General features: G+C 42.2%; 2 long non-coding RNA genes across 2 annotated transcripts; both read left to right on the plus strand.

The window, feature by feature from the left end:
* Positions 1 to 3,230: 3,230 nt before the first annotated feature.
* LOC116574498 lies at positions 3,231 to 13,574 on the plus strand. The gene is made up of 4 exons (XR_004279344.1): positions 3,231 to 3,316; positions 10,199 to 10,333; positions 11,311 to 11,434; positions 11,554 to 13,574. It is a non-coding gene; the product is annotated as an uncharacterized LOC116574498 (long non-coding RNA).
* Positions 13,575 to 13,870: 296 nt separating this feature from the next.
* Positions 13,871 to 16,880, plus strand: LOC116574500. The gene is made up of 2 exons (XR_004279346.1): positions 13,871 to 14,213; positions 15,512 to 16,880. It is a non-coding gene; the product is annotated as an uncharacterized LOC116574500 (long non-coding RNA).
* The last annotated feature ends 709 nt before the right edge of the window (positions 16,881 to 17,589 follow it).

A 17,589-nucleotide genomic window follows, 5' to 3' on the forward strand; every position in this document is an offset into this window, starting at 1 on the left:
TCCCTGTAGCTTTCTTAAACTGTCTCTGGATCTGACTTATGGCTATTTTGTGGGAAACTTTAAATTCATAACTTGCCTGAGTTATGAAGAACAGTGGTTTTAGGTGTCTCACTCCCACAGAGCATCTTCTTTAAGGTCAAGGGAATGATTTAAAATTGGAATGGAGATCTGTTAGGAGGGGTCAGAAGCAATTTTGAGGGCTAATTGTCCTTTCTTGGGGGTGCTGGCTTATCCTTAGGCCTTTTAGCCATATGCTATTACTTCATTCACTACAGACCAAGAAAATAAAATCTTGAGAATTGTAAAATGTTGCAAATGAATACGAGTAGGAAAAGAACCACAGTTTCTATTGTTTTAACAAAAGACAAATCCACTGTCTGAAGTAAGGTGGAAAAAAACGTGGTCTAAAGCTAACAGGCTTGACTGAGATCTTCTGGATCTGAGATCCTAAATCAGAGTCCTGGGAGGAGACAGAAAGCACCCAGGGCCCTGGGCCCCGAGCTAGGGCAGAAGGCAAGCCCGTTGCAGCCCTGTTATCCTTCCGCGCTGCAGCTGCCATCGGACCTACCGGATTAGGGGAGAAAAACATTCTTCTGATACATGCCGTTTTGGGAAGTCACTTAACTTCCCTGATTCTTATCTTGTCGCCTATGAACAGGAGACAGCAGCATGTGCAACACAGTATGGCTGTGGGAATCAAATGGAAAACTCCAGGAGAATGGTCTTGGGCAAGACTGGCACAGAGTAAGGGGTTAAATAAATAATATTTCCTGGATCTACGGCCACGTACAATAGAACCTGTAAGGGCATATTTCTTAAACATAGAATATAAGGTCTGAATTTACAGGTTATTTAGACTTAAGATGTGTCTTGTTAGGACCCAAGATATATTGTTGAAAATATGTTGGGTCCATCTCTGACGATACAGGAGTATATCACCGGAGCCTTGGCAGGCTTGGATTAGAGATACTCAGAGGCTAGCCCATGGAATGATTTGAGGTTCCCACCTGTAGAAATGAAAATGCATAAATGTCGTAACTCTTCCTGTGTGCTACTGGGCAGGCAACTCCTGTTCCATACCTCACTCTGCCACCCGCTATCTGATGTGTTGTCACCTCCTCAATTATCTAATCCTTTGCTTTGATTCATTCCCTTACAGTGTGTTTGTCCTCTTGTAAAAGCTACCTGTCGGGCACAGGGTTGGTTATAGACCTCATATCAGATTTCCAGGACCGCAAGATTTGATTCTTCCCTTCTCCTCAGTATTTTATGATGATTTGACATTGGTGAAAAAACAGGCAGCCGTCTTTTTATTACAGATGTTACCGTGCTGCAATCGCTCTCTGAGGTTAACACAGCAAACAATTGTCCTTTTGTCTCGGCAGGGCTTCCATCTTTGATAGATGCTTTTGGTGCCAAAGATCACAAAAAATTAGGAAAAATTGCAAAAGAGTGGATAACGGGACTAGTTACTGTTTTTAATACTTTTCTTTGTCTCTTACCTATGTTGTGTCTGTAAACCATGCATCTACACGGTGAATCTATGAAAGTAAATAATTGGACATGAAAGCAAGAAGTTGGAGTGACCATTTTGCTCTGGTATCTATCAAACTGAGAATTTTCTACCTTTGTGGTTCTTGCTAATTGCTAAAAGGATACTTTTATCCTATTTGTGTGTGTTTTGGGATCCCTTCATCTATTATAGCAATAGTCATTATTTATATTTTAGTCAGATTTGGTCTGAATTCTAATTTGTCTGTATTCTTTGTGCGTTCTTATTATATGCACATTGAGAATAAATATCCTCTATCGAGAGTGTCTCTGTCAGTGGAGATGGAAAAATAATATTTATTGAATACCTACTATTTGCCAGGTGCTTTATATAAATTATTTTGATTAGTCTTTATGGCAACCTTCTAGTTATTATCTTCATTCCACAGCTGAGGCAACAGTGGCTCACAGAAGGGGCAGAATGGAAGTTGAATTTATCTCTGTCCAGCTACAGCCTGTGCTCTTTGCAATGTATCACATGACTCTTCTGATGCCAAGTCAGGTGTGGGGCTCAGGTTGAAAGTGCACAGAAGGGAAGCTGCCCCCATGTGGTTTCCAGCATCCTCCTTCATGTTAAAGTGATTTTGGAAAAAGTCTATTTGCTCACTTTTGTATACTGGAGAATGTGTCATTAAGAAGGTAATCTCTAGGGGCACCTGGGTGGCTCAGTGGGTTGGAGCCTCTGCCTTTGGCTCAGGTCATGATCCCAGGGTCCTGGGATTGAGCCCCACGTTGGGCTCTCTGCTCAGCCGGGAACCTGCTTCCCTTCCTCTCTCTCTGCCTACCTCTCTGCCTACTTGTGATCTCTGCCTGTCAGATAAATAAATAAACTCTTAAAAAAAAAAAGAAGGTAATCTCTAGATTGTATATCTTTTTAAGGGCACTTCACGTTCAGAGTGAGACTTTGGCATATATAGTGACTGGTGCACAGAAAGTGTGGGGATTCCTAGTATTTGTAGAGATCGGAAGGGATGTTGATACCGATCGGCCGTGGTTGGTCTGCAAAGGAGAGAGCAAGAGTTGAGTGTCCTTTCTTATTTCATTTACACATCTTCAGGAAAGCCCCGGGCTGGCCTTGCCATACAAAACAGTGAAGGGAGCCACAAACACTTTACGCTGTGTCAAGAACAATCAGTCAAAGGAGATAGGCTAGAAATTATTCTAGACCTGAGTTCTAAGTACAGCTCTTCAATGTGATGGCTGTCTAATCTTGGGAATGTTCCCTGCCCTCTCTGAATCTCCATTTCATTACCCCCCAAAAATAGGTTGATAATACTTTGCAGGACTGTTATAAGGCTTAATGGAGATACCACAACTTCAAAATACACAGTGGTGACCTCGCACATAGTAAGTAATCGATCAGTGTTAGCTTCTTTCCTTCATCTCCTATCAGACTAATTTCAGTCTGGAAAAATAACAAAATAATTTTATGAAGCTTTTGAAACTATTAGAACAGTCCTGTTGCTCTTTATATGAGATTAGTTTTAAAAAATGTTTTAATCCATACATAATGTTATATGTTGATTATATATCAACTAAAAAAAAAAGAAATGCTTTAATCTACGTTAAGTTCAAGAGTTTCTTGTACAAGATCCTTTATTTATTACTGTTTCTTTATTTTATTATTCCTGATCGCCTTTTGTCCAGCTAACCATTCAAATACTTAATGATAACACAGTATTACCAAGAACAGACACATGAAATGCCTCTCTGTCTTCAAGGTTCTTGTACGCTAATGCGGAAAAATGGAATACATGAAAAAAATGTAAGAACAAGTAACTGCTGAATGGTAATATTAATTATAACTGTAAAAGAAGTTCAGAGAAGTTTCAGAGTCAAGGATATGAGCTGGGCTTGAGAGAAGGAAAAAATTTGGACAGGGAAGGGAAGATTAAAGGCATTTTGTGGGGGTTAGGGTGGAGACAGGATTAGATCGACCAGTGACTAGGTGACTGATCCAATGAACCAGTGAGCATTGGAGGTAAGAATGAGCATTGAGTGTGGGAGGACATTGAAGAAATTTTCTTCCCTGGAACTTGGGGCAGGGGTGGAGGGCAATGGGGAATGGATATTAAGTTGGACCCCTGAGGAGGAATGGATTCAGTCCTCATAGAGTCTCATCATTGTAACTTCTCTCTTCTTCTTGCCTCTTAATTACGTAAGAGCTGAGGCATCTGTGGCAGGATCTGGATCCAGACAAACCTTAAACAAATTACTTATTTTCTGTTTTTCCATTTCCTGTAAAATTGGTACAATAGTATCTATCTTGTCAGGTTTCTCTGAGGTTTAAATAAGTTAAAGCATACAGACACTTAGAACCTTTCACAGAAAACATTAATATATGCTAGGTATTTCTCTTTAAACAAAGGGGAGATTAATTGATATGTGTGTGCATGTGTTTAGGTATGTGTCTAAAGCTCTCTATTTGGCCAACGAAAAATGCTGAATGATTGGGGCACCCAGGTGCCTTAGTCAGTTAAGTGGCCAATTCTTGCTTTCTGCTCAGACCATGATCTGATCTGTGGGATCATGCCCCATGTCAGGCTTCACGCTCAGTGGGGAGTCAACTTGAGATTCCCTCTCTCTCTCTGTCTTTTCCTCACCCCATCCCCTCAAGTGTGCATATGCTCTCTCTTTCTCTTTCTCTCTCTCTCCCCCCAAAATAAACAAACAAATAAATAAATCTTTTAAAAAGAAGAGATGCTGGAAGATGAAGGAGAGAAAGTGGATAGTACTCCTAGTTTTTTTTTTTTTTTTCATTTATATGAAAGAGAGAGAGAGTGTGTGTGTGCATGCACAGGCAGTGGGGAAGGAGAGAAGGAGAGGGAGAAGCAGATTCCCAGCTGAGCAGGGAGCATGAGGTGGGGTTTGATCCCAGGACCCCGAAATCATGACCTGAGCCAAAAGCAGACATTTAACTGACTGACCCGCCCAGCTGCCCCACCTCAAGTATTTTGTGGTGGCAACAAATAGTCATAGAATCACTAATTTTGGTAATGTTTCTATGACTTAGTCTCTGGAACTCAAAGAGTATCCTGAAATGAAAGACAAAGTTCTACAAGGATAGCAAAACAGTTATATTTTGATTTTTAAATTTGGATTTTTGGAGAGGTTTTTTGTTTGTTTGTTTTCTTTTTTTTTTTTTTTTTTTTGGTTGTTGTTGTTGTTTTGTTTTGTTTTTGGATTCTTGAGCAAAGGAAAATACCCTAGTAACAGAGACTTACACATGAGAAAAATCTAACTTAGAGAGTAAAAACAATTTTCCCTGACAGGTCTGAATCCACAGCCTTATTTTTATGGGAACTATGCTTTACTTCACTGGTGTCCAAACCCTTTTGATTGTGTACTCTAATCAATAAAATTATTATTTATGTTTGAAACACACACACACTTACTAGACGTTCGTAGTAGCGTACTACCTCCATTCTAGTCAGAATGTCTTGTATAATTCCTTGGTGTATGTTGTTTTATAGACCATCTCTCTAACCAATAGATTGGATTAATCTAGATGAGGCACGCTCTTTCTTCACCTTTGGTGTCTTCCTTTTAAAAATATGTTGCAGCCTATTGATAGATGCTCTATAAGTAGTTAGATGTACTGTTGTAAACTGTTCCACAGGGAGTCAGATATAATGGTTCTGACTTTAGGAGGGAGGTCTGGACTGGAGACTGATGGGAAATGGTGATGGGGTGGTGACAGCATGAGAATGATGACTCGCCCCCAAGGAAGGTGTGCACAGTGAAGAGAGAACTTTCAGGAACTCAACCTTTAAAGGTAGGTAAAGAACCAGAGTTCCCCCAAAAGCCTGAGAGATAGAAGTTGTACAAGTAGATTCGGTGTGTATCAAAGTGAAGGAAATAAAGAGCTTTTTTAAAACGAGGACAAACACCAAACTTTTAAATCCAAGAGTGGGTCAGTGAGGTAAGGCTGGAAAAGGATTCTTTGATTTGACATCTGGGGGGGGGGTGTCACTTACCTTTTAAGCAGGTGCAAGTGTGTCAGTAGAGCAGTAAGCTGAGAAGGAAGAGGGAGAGCAGAAAACACAGACTAGTCTTTCAAGGAATTTGCAAGAGATGAGAAGTTGGGATAGAGAGGAAGAGAGTCAGGAAGTCAGAAGATCCTCCCTGTCCATCTCCCTATCTATCTATCTATCATCTACCTATCTATCCGAAGGAAAGAGTGACTCTGTGTGTTTACTTTATTATTTGCTCTGTCTGGATAGCCTTTCCCTCCCTGGTAAGAGTTTGCAGGGTTCAGCTTTCAGTCTTCTCCTTAGGAGGTGTTAATAACAACTTCAACCGAATACCTACTACACTTTGTGACTATGTATGTGCAGATTTATTTTAGCACTTACCACTCTGCTAGTTATTTTTGTGTCTGTCTCTCTGGATAGATTTGAGCTATTTAAATGAAGACACCATGGTTCTTCATCTTTAACTTCCCAGTCCCTACCATGGAGCTCAACGTGTATGAATGTTGACGTGCTCCTTGAATGCGAATGAACTAAAAAGGCAAACAGGCAGGGAAGGAGTCTGGTGGGAAGTTCCTGTGGGACAGTAGTCTGGCAGGAGCACTGCAGATGTACTGCAGTGTTGGGGGAGGGTCAGGGTGAGGCTGGGGCCAGTGGAGCCCCCTTGAGGGGCTGAGGTGACCTAGTCAGAAAGACTTTATGCCCTAAAGCAGGAAAAAGAAGGAGCTGCTCTAAGAAACACTTTAAAGGGAGACATGCCAAAGTCTGGATTTTTTTTTTTAAATCCAAAGAATAAAAGAATTAAAGATAATAACACATGTCTAATCTTTAAAACAAGAAGAATAATGAGGAAAGTAAAGTCTAGATCATGGTGGTTGGAGGAAGGGGAAGGGCATGGTAATGGGAGATGAGTTTGAGTTTTGGTTCGTTGGGTGGTCTCCTGAGAAGTCTTTGATTTTTGTCTCCATGTCTTGTTCTTGGAACTTTCCCAGAAGCATGCAGTGGTCCCCCCGCCCTCTTTTTTTTTTTTTTTTTTTTTTTGGTATATGTCAAGCAGCCACCTCTTCTTTAGTTATTTCCCTCCAAAAGTGAAAAAACAAAAACCACAACACAATTCTTCCATAAAGACTTTCAGCAGTGATCCTGCACTTACATCACAAACATGTCAGAACAAAGAGAAACTTCCAACCACCGGGATCTAACAAGCACGGCACAATGTGACCAAAACTGGAACATCTGCCTTCGGAATACTTAGTGTTTTCGAGGAAGGTCTCATCTGTTGGTCAGAAATGATGAATTATGTGGAACGTCAAATGCATCTATCTTCATTTATATATTTATTTTCAAACAAACGTCCACGGTGGGGTCATAACCATCCCTCACTGGTAGAAGCTGAATTCTTCCTTCTAGGTTCAATTAACTTCAATTTTTTTTTTTTTTAATCAGCCCTTGAATTCATAGAAATATTTTGAGACAGGTTAGAAACTACTCCGAGGCCTCTGTTACTCTGAAGAATAAAAAAAGCTGGAAAGAAAGGCACTCTGAGGCAGGCAGCTGCTGATTTTTTGGAAGGAAGGGTGAACGATTGTTCAACTCTCCTTGCCATCCATTTCCTGAACCGAGCCTCTGTCTGAAGGCCACCTTCACTTCTTTTTTCTCTTTCCTTGCCATGCCAATAAAATCAGTCATCCCCTCAGCAATAAGCAAGTAAAATGACTTCTTTTGTAGAACAAACCCTTTGTGTGTAAATAATTTGTTCACCCCCTCCTCCCTCCAAGCATTGTGTTGGAAAAAATACCCAACATAAATTGATTGTATAGATAGCCTGATTGTAAAGCAAGATTAATATGAAAACACAAGGAGTTTGCAATAAAACCTACTAACTTAAATCATTCACATTTGTGTACAAGCATTCATATTTAGCAACAGTCCCAAGGCTGAGATTAAAGCTGTTTGGTAGGTTACTTCAAGGCCTTTTTATTGCTAAATCTTATTATGTCTCTAAAATGTAGAAATTAATCACCTGTCATCAAAGCTGCAGTGGATTATTGACTTCTAAATGTCTCTACAAATTGATTCATGACAGAATGAAACAGGAGACTGAACTAGCATTGAAATTCTTTTGCATGTGATAAAAAAGGTCTATTAAAAGCATTTCAACAAATGCTGCCTATTAGGTAATCATCACAAAGTACTTTCCTATCAAAATGAGGTGCTTCTGGAATAGTTTTGATGAGATACTTTTTTTTTTTTTTTTGCCTACACTGATATGGTAACATGAAATTATTCTGAAACCCCAGGAAGCTGATTTGGAAATCCATTTAATTTTTATATTACAGAATGCACAACTTATTTCTTAGGATTAACACAATATAAAGACAGTTAGGAAAAACCCACTCCTTGTGTGTGTGTGTGTGTGTGTGTGTGTGTGTGCATGTGTGTCAAAGAGACCCTGAAGATTATTCAGGTTAGGAATCTGGGGGAACATTTATGATCTGCAAAGGGGGATTACAATAATATGTGCCACAAGCATCCCTTCCATTATCTCATTAAATCCTTTTGAGTATGTTCTGTTTCCTCGTACCTGTTAAGTCAGTGGTTCTTGAAGCAAGTCGCTTGTGTTCTCCATGGGACATTAGGCAACATTTGGAGACTCTTTTTCTAGTCACAACTGAAGTGATTTTTTTTGGGGGGGGGCGCTTCTCCTGGCATGCGGTGGATAGACGTCAAGGGTGTTGTTAAATGTTCTGCAATGCATGGACCAGCCTCCGTGACACTTACACAGCCCTAAATGTAAATCGTGACAAAGTTGAGAAACTTTGGTTTAAAATAAGAAGATTTAAGAGCACCTGTGTGGCTTAGTCAGTTAACCTTCCAGCTCTTGATTTCAGCTCAGGTCCTGATCTCAGGGTGGTGGGATCAAGCCCTGCATTGGTTCTGCACTCGGCACAGAGTCTGCTTGAGAGTCTCTCCCGCTCCCTCTACCCCTGCCATGCGCATGTGCACATGCTCTCTCTCTCTCAAATAAATAAATGAATCTTTAAAAAAAAAAAAAAAGTAAGATTTCAAGAAAACATTCTTTGAATGGGGGCTAGGAGAGGTTTTAAGTAGAATTCAGAACATTTCTCTTTAGTCAAATTTGCCTCCTGATTATTGTCCACTAGTTTCTCCTTCTCAGTAAGGATTTAATTGCCAGAGATGGTTTCCTTCCTTTTCAGAATTTTCTCACAGGGAATTCCTGTAGCCCATTCCTTGCCATGTGCTTCTTCCACCCACACCAGTCTTCCCTCCAATTCAGTGCAGCTCTCTATCTTTTTAGCTCTGTAGAGACTCTTAAAGGTCAAAAGAGGGAACAGTCATTGAGCTAATCACTGACCGAAATACATTTTGGTTTTCAATTAACATTCAAGGATAAGAATTACTATTTTTGATTACTATTACTCTTCTTGATTAAGCAGAGAAAGAATATTACAAGTAGAAGCAGGAGATTTCTATTTTGAGTTTCTGCCTTGCAAGATTTTACTCAACCCAATTACTCAAAATAATTTTAAGACTTTTCACTTAAATAAATAACCAGCGTTACTATTTGATCATGTTGCTTTGGACAACATGTACGTTTAAAAAAATAGTGCCTCTGCCAGACTGTGAGTCCCATAAAGTTGTGATATTTTATCTTATTTGTATTTCAGTGCTTACCTCACCAAGTAAGTGAGCACATCTTATTTTCATCTTTAATATTCAAGTATAACTTAAACCTAAGAATGCAGTTTAGGTGTGAAGTCGTATGTATAGACCACGACATCACACACATGTCTTGTATGCAGAGAATATTAAAAAAAAAAAATTGTTCTTACCCACCTTGTGTTCTATGTAGCTCCAGGGATATAGCAAGCTCTTCCCACTTTGGTCTTCTATTAAAGCTATTTCCTTTGCATGGGAGGCATTCTATTGTCGCCTGCTTACTTGCCTATTTCTTGGTTCTCTCAGACATCAGATCCTCTAGGACCCTTTACAGGGCTGAGGTCCTTTTTCTGAGCTCTTGTCCTAATCAGGATGGACTATACCTGCCTGTTTACTCACTGAGATTTTGCTCTAGACAATCAGCTCCTGGAAGAGAGGTGATGTGTCCTAATCACCACAGGTGCCCCTGAACTTAGCAAAGAACATACAAACGTGTTAGAAACTGACATACAGTTGTCACCCACCAAATGTATGCGGAATGAATAGAGGGTAAGTGGAATGCATCATCTAGATTAAATTTAAAAAACTCTTGCATCCGTTAGAGGTAGTACGATTGATATGTGAGAAACCTGCAAAGTGACACACAGGATTGTGCTTCTACCAAGGCATGCCACAGAGTCCCCAAATTGCAGTGCCCGGGGGGCCGCAGCTGCTGGCATTCTAGATACTGTCTCTTTTCCTAACCTGAAAAGGAATACAGGTGATAAGTCTTCCAAAGTCACACGCTCTTGCTGGCTCTATCTTGACTTATGCTTTGTATTTCAGGAAGGGGGATATACTTTTCTTCTTTAGGATATCAGGAAATGAAAATATCCTTATTGGGAAATAAAACCAACGACAAGGGCTCGCCAGAAAAATCAGTTTTGCAGAGTTAAGAGCTGTCCCAAAGTGAACGGGCCTAGGGGCTAGAAGGTTCCCTGTCTCCACCCATACAGGCTGCATGTGCCTTGAGCGAACGCATTGGAGATGCAATTTGTGCATTCAAGAGGATGTTGAATCGGTTCCTGGGGAAGGCACCCTCTTCGTGTGAGATTCTGCTGTGGTGTGATATGCGCCTGCACATGCATTGTGTAAGAACCAAGTCACCCATTCTTTAAACCCTTAGCAAACCCCTCCTGGATGCCAGAAATGTATTATATCTCTCACCTGGAGAAAGAGGTGGGATCCCTGGAAAATACTAGAAGCCCTGCTCAGCCTCTTCTCGCAGGAGGAAGTCACGCCTCTCCTGTCCATAGAGCTCTCCACACACGAAGGGCTTCCTTTGTGGGAGGAGCTACTCTTTACCATCAGTTTTACTGTTGATGCAAGGCTGGCATGAACAGGAAGGGAATTCCTTACCTAAGGACACCCAGCAGCATTCACAAGGAACTCTCATCTCTCGCTTCTAGATGAATGTCTAGTACAATGTGCAAACAACAATGAAGAGGGGTAAGGAAACTAACGTCGTCTCTACAGAATATTCAAATACAAGCAATTAATTGTTAGGCAACTGAGGCAAAGATTTGAGATGGAATTTATAGAGATTACCCTGCTGTATAAAGGGGGTTTCAGACTTGGAGCCTGATTTCTCCGAGAGCCTGGGATAAGCCTCAATTCAGGCGTAATAGCCTGCGGTAGATACTTACCTGCACTGCTGTTTTAAGGACAGCGAGCACTTATCATTGCTTCGTGCATAGTTATTCTACTACAGTCCTCTTGGAGTCCTCTGAGAGGTCTCTCTGGAGACATTTTTGGGCAAGTGGTGGTGGTAACCTTGAACTCTCAGCCCCTTGCAATCTGCTTGCCACCAGCCATTTCTCTGTGTATTTATGCCATGGAGCTTTCTCTAGTTCTAGTTTTTCTTGCAAAACTCCTAGGTTATTTCTGGCACTCACATAACATTTACAGGGAACTAGTTAAAATTTAACTGATACTTGGGGAAAACTCTTGTTAGCAAAGATTGTTTATGCGAAACTACATCTCGTAAAGAATCTCCAGTCTTTTTGAAGACTGAGAACTTAAAAGCCAGCTTTTGAGCTGAATTTATATATCTTTGTCTCTCTTTCAGTTGATCTTGGCAACACCTCACATATAACCCAAGACCAAAATAAAGTTACATTCGGAAGGCAGTCACGATTCAGTGATCTTATCCTGCAGAACGCCTTCTCTTGGCGTTTACATCATATAATTTGGTAAGCGGTTTACACGTTTTCTCCTGTGATTTTCAAGGGGCTTTTATGATCTGCCAAGTGGACAAATGTCAACAGGCTTTAAGGATTGATTTACCAGGATTTCTGTCTCTTGTGAACAGATTACTGTAGCTCAGAATAAAACACATGTAAACAAGCCCAGCAATCTTCGAAGAAAATGCGGTTCCCACTGGATGGGGCGGCTCGATCGGGGATCCTAGTGGAGTCGCTTCTGTCACTGTTCAGTCTTGGAGGAGAAGCTGCTTTCCTTTTCACACAACTGCCCTGGAAATGTTCCCTGAGCCCGCCCTGCTTTGGTGCAGCCAGAGAAGCGACGAGCAAGGTGTCAGCACCCAGGAACCTGATGGCCCCCGCGTGGCAGGTCTCACCAAGAACTCCTGCTCTGCTTTCTCCCGACATTCACCTATGGGCCTGACCCTCAGGACCTTGAACCCATCTGCACCCTCAGGGATGATGCCCTCCTGTGGGCAAGAAGGCTCGGACCAGGGCAGCAGACATGGAGTTTTCAACTACAAGTGGAAACTGAGTTGAAGGCCTCTGCAAATCTGTTGCAATTTCCAATGCATTGTTTTTTGTACAAGAAAATGTTATGTCATATCATGGTGCTTATGTTTTTTAATTACCAGGCTGGAAAGTCCTTGAGCCTTTATTCTGATTCTTTTTTTTTTTTTTTTTTAAATTTATCCATGATGAAGATCAAATGGACGACAAGGAGAAAGGCAAGGTCCTTGGTTTCTCCAGCCTTGCTCTGTCATGTTCCTCACCACTTGGTCATAGAAAGTAGGACCACGGTCTCTGTGGCCTCCAAGGACTGCAAGAGAGGACTTGGGGTTGCAGGAACTGGCAGGGAGGAACTGGAGAAGCAATTCATGGGGACCCCACTAGAACTAACACTTGGGTTGTTTTTAGCCTCTCCACCTCTGTCTCCACAATGAGGGACCAGCTAAGAGAGCCTAATTACCTTCTTCCTTGCCATCTTGGCTCTGTGTCCTGAGTCAAGACAGGCCGAGAAATCCACAGTCCTCAAGGGTGAGCTGAATGCAGAGCTCCCTAAAATTTCCATTTGCTTCAGATTTGCATTCAATATTTATATCTTCCACTTACTGGCTTTTTAATCTGAAGGAAATGGCTTAATGTCTGTTTGAAAGGGCGGGACCAAGACTAACATCTCTCTCATAAGCTTACTGTAAAAATGAATTAAGAAACCTGCATGAAAAGGCTTGCACAGTACTGGCACACAGAAGACACTCCAAAACCCTTACCCCCTTGCTTCCCGTTCCAGGGAACCTGGGGTATCGGTCCCTGCCTGTGTGGGCCACCGGCAACGCACATTGGCTCTTTCACATTCGAAGCCCGCTGGACCGGCCCCAGACATGTGACATGGGCTGATTGGATTGAATTGGAACTTTCAGTTCTGCCCTGAATTGGTTCCCCTGTGTAGACAGTCTGTGTGATATCAGCCCTCCAGTTCAGGGAGAAAGAGGCTGTTTGGGCATGGGTATTATTTTCTTAAATGCAGAATAAAACGGGATCAGCAGGATGTTTCAGTGAAATATCTCGTTTGAACTTTCCTATTCATTTGCTCTTTTATGCATTCGCAGCTAGGGGTTTCCAGCTGATCCATTTGATTGCTCTCATGTACAGAGTGTAGAGACAGCAAAGAGGGGATTCCTGTAGATTCTTAACTTGTTAACAAAGGCTGCTGTGACTGTGGCAAGCCCCAGAGCTGACAGCCAGTTTCAGTCCTTTGTAGGGGTTAAGAGAGGGAGACAAGGCAGGGAGAGAGGAGTAGGAAGTTTTAATAGAGATACTGAATCTAAAAAGCACCAGGGCATAGAGAAGGGCCAGGAGGAGGGAAGCCGTGAGTCCTGGAAACGCCACCAGCAGGACTCTGGACGTGGAGCCCCTCAGCTCAGTCCTGCTTCAGACTCCCACGGAGTAGATATTCTGTGAATCAGCTGCTTCCCTTGTGACCCAGAGTGGCAGACCAAGCCTCAGGACACCCAGGGCTAGGCTTGGGACTGTCTGCTGCGTGGCCGGTCCTGCGTGGGCACATCTCACAGCTTTCCCGTGGCTGTTTATTTTTTTTTAATTTGTACAAGTCACTTCCCCAGGGTCATACACAGGATCGCTTCAAAGTTCGGAGGCAAAAAAGAGATCCTATAAATAAAGTGTTATTAAATAAATGGTAGCACTGTCGGTTACTTTCATTCAAAATCTATCATGTGAAGATTCTTATCATTAGTTTCTGGTTGGGGAGCATTCTGGGCCTGAGATAAGGGGAAGGAGGGGGGAAGGGATGGAAATGAGCAAGTGTGGACGCTTACCCTACAGTACTTTTAACTTAAAAATGGGCAGCGAAGTCGGCTGGGTTATCGCTGTCCTGTGCTCAATCTAAAAGGCTCGAGTACGGTGGACATAGCCTTTCTGCAACGGCTGCAGAGCTAACAAGAGGAGACCCCGGTTCCTTTCTGTGCCTCAACATCTCAGCTCACCCCGTGCAACCAAACAGAGCTACTTACCAGGGCTTTGTTTTCCGGTTTGAAAGGCTTTCATCCGGGTGGTGTATGGGGTTTTTGACGGATTGAACCGACGCTTGCAGAAATCACCAGTGGCCTCTGGTTCTCTTTGCGGCTGCTCTGAACCTGCTTAAGATGCCTGACGTCTGCTTTTCTCTTTACTTACCCTGAAGCCATTTCTGAACCGCAAATCGCCCCTTCCGCAAACCAGAGTCTTTGACAAGTGTGGATAACTGGGAAAGGTAAACCAACAATAAAATGAGTTAGTTCACAAAAGGCACTTTTTTTTTTTTTTTTTTTTTTTTTTTGGTATACCCCAAGGACTTCCAGTCGGCAATCTCTAGGCTGTTTTATAGTTTGCTTTAATTTATCTAACTAATGACATGAAAGATGTAAAATTGGTGAAACTATAGTGTTTGGCTTGCTTAAATTAAGTTTATGAGTTTTGCTTAAGCCTGCCAAACAAGTTAAATATTTCATGGCTTTCACAGGCTACAGTTCTAATATTTATAACTCTTGTGTACAGATTTCAAAAAATTATAATTACAACTCCCAGGATCCCAGATATAGCAGATGTTCAATATTTTCTACAATGTTGGCAGAAATGCTTCTCATGCTCTTTTTGATCCCCAACCCATGTATTGTATCTGTTGGAACAAGCTGTTGATAAGAAAGTCTACTGTCATTCTTTCATTTTAACGACCTTGGAAAAAACTCTAATGTGAAATAGGAAGAGAGATGGAAAAGGTGATTTCTACTCTCCTAAAAATATATTACTACATGGAAATAACGTTTTACCTAAAGGAGAATGACATGAAAGTGCATTTTGCCATGAACCACATTTTATTTATTTTACGACCACAATATTTTCCTGTATAATTTCCATCTTCCTTTAATTAAAAATGCAAATTCCCTTTTTTGACTGAGACTGACTTTCCTTGACCTCTTTAACAAAAAGTCTTCCGCATTTGCCCTCCAGAAAATGTTGAAAACCCTCTATCAGTCACTTTCTAAGATTTTGAAGGTTCCTATAAAATGGAATTATGCTATGAGCCCTGGTCATCATTAATTCTGGTACACAAATGTATTAAACCTTTTTTTTTTTTTTTTTTTTGGTGTTACATACAGAGAGAAATTAATGGGCACAAGAGAGATTAATTTGGTGTTTGGAGGTGTCTGGCCTATGGGTTCTAGAATACCTTCTGGCGGGATGCAGGTTTGAAAGCCTCTGAAATATTCAACTTCCTCTACTTCCCAATTTGCCCAAGGCCTGTCTTGGATACAAGGAAGGCGTGCTAATTCTACAGTGAACTAGAACTGATTCTACCTCTCACTCAGCTTATGCACACAATTAATAAGAAAGAGAGACATATTTTAGTTGATTTTCTTAGCGTTTATAGGTAAATATTTGATAGCCTTCAAAATTAACACTCTTTGTAACATTATTTGTACACATAATCTATGAAGTATGTTCTAAAACACAAAAATTTTCTTGAACCTCGAAACGTCAAATGTGGGATCATGGATTTCTCTTCCCAAGGCACAGGTGACTTCTCTGTCTCCATCCTCAGAATCAAATTGTAAAAATCCTCTGTGATGAAATGAGATACGTCTTCCAGTGGAGCTTCTAGCCTGAGGAGATGCTGGAGGACTATGTCCAGGAGGCATAACTACCAGAAATAGAAGTTTAAGCAGATGGACTTTTAAGGAACCAGGAGTTATCAAATGCACCTGGTATGATACTATGATGCTCAGGAACATGAGCTAGTTTTCAGGAGCCCATAGGTAGGGAACAAATGTCTTCTGAAGGGCACAAGGCAACGCTGTCACAGCCGGGCCATCCAGGCGCATGGAGGCTCCCCATGACGTCTTTGTTGAGCACACATGAGAACATCTGAGGTGAGAGATCTAAGCTGAACTTCAAGGGTGCAGGCTGAGAGGGCTCCATCGGCTTTCCCTCACTACCTCCTACTCTCCAAGGGTGCCATCTCCTCAGTTCTCATTTCGTTACCCCCCTGGACCTCTTAAAGTGACGCGGAAGGGACGGTGTGAAGAAGCATCAGCTCTGTTATCTATGCTGCTGTTGAGGATGGGGAAACTGAAAGAAGCTCTTTCTAGATGCTGTTAAGTTTTCCTCAGGGTGGCCCTGAGGAATGTTCCAAGCCAGCTGAGGACAGGTGTTAATGCTCTGGCTGCTCTGTGGGTATCAGCGTAGGAAAATGGCCTGGACCACAGGCCTGGAGGGGGTGCACTTGAAATCCCAAGGACTTTACATAAGGGATTATAAAGAGTTCATCGATGAAACAGGGAAACTAATCATTCTCCAGAGTGTAAGATTCCGATGAGCACACAAGTGCCAGGCAGCTAACCTTGTTCCCCAGAATTCTCTTCTCCACAGAGTTTAAGGACCATGAGAGACATCTGGAGTGACATTTGGAAGATGTGAGTGAAACTGCAGCCACAGTTCTTGGAGTTGGGCAATCTGCACAGGGCACGGGGTGCGGCCGCAACTCATGAATGTTGTCACCGATCTGTTGGCTCTCCTGGCTGGCGTGGGGCAGCTTCCAGGCCTGCTGGCTCTCCTCCTTCAGCTTCTCACAGGCCAGGTGTGTGTTTAGCTCCCTGATGAAGAACAGAAGCTTCACCTGTAGGACACCCTCATCGTCAGAGGCGGGGTCTCAGACCGGTGAGGCGCCCAAGCAGGTTCTGGCCCACCTTGGCAGATTCTAATGACCCCTGCGGTTCTATCTTGTTCTCGTTTCCCCTCTTCATGTCCGTGACCACCTGCCCTGCCGACTTCAGGCTTCACAGCACCCAACACAAAAGCCACAGCCTTCACGTACTGTTTAACCAGCCCCCACAACTGAGCAGAGCCGAAGCCCTGTAATAAATCCCTTCGTATGTATGTATTTCCTGGTGGTTCTGCTTCTTTGTTTGAACTCTGACTCATATATCTGTCAAAATCCCTAACATAGGCCTCTGCCTATAGCAGGCATCTCATTCATTTCACTCCATTCACGGTATTCGGTGAGAGTTAACTCTGCTGGGCACATGGGGTGCGGAAATGAACAAAGCAGGATCTGGGCCCATATTGCACCCACTCCGGTGCAAGAGACTAGAGCTTCTGTATTAATGTGATTAGCTCCTGCCAACTCTGCTCTTGTGGACTTTGTTGCAAAGAAATTGTATGGGACAATTCTCTTTGGTGAGAGGGGCTTGCTGGTGGAGGGGCTTGCACATCCAGATTCTGGCCATGAGTTGATTTCATCATAGAGGAAGTCCTGAGTGGTGACGGTGATTTCCCAGGTATTAATAATGACAACACATTACATGTCTAAAGTGCTCACATTTCACAATCTCTTCCCAGTTCATTATCTCATTGAACCTCACAAAGACATTATGAAGGCGGCAAAGGCAGGTATTATCATAGTCTTTTATAGATAAAGAAATTGGAGTCTGGGGCAGGATTTGAATTCCAAATTTCTGACCCCTAGGAGAGAGTGCTTTCCGTGATGGGTACAGATTTTCTCTTTGACAACCCCAAATTAGGATCTTGTTTAGTAAAATGAAAAACCCAGAGACTTTGAGGACTTATGGATTGTCCTATAAAATGTTTGT

The sequence above is a fragment of the Mustela erminea genome, chromosome 15, assembly GCF_009829155.1.
Source record: "Mustela erminea isolate mMusErm1 chromosome 15, mMusErm1.Pri, whole genome shotgun sequence".
Classification (NCBI taxonomy): domain Eukaryota; kingdom Metazoa; phylum Chordata; class Mammalia; order Carnivora; family Mustelidae; genus Mustela; species Mustela erminea.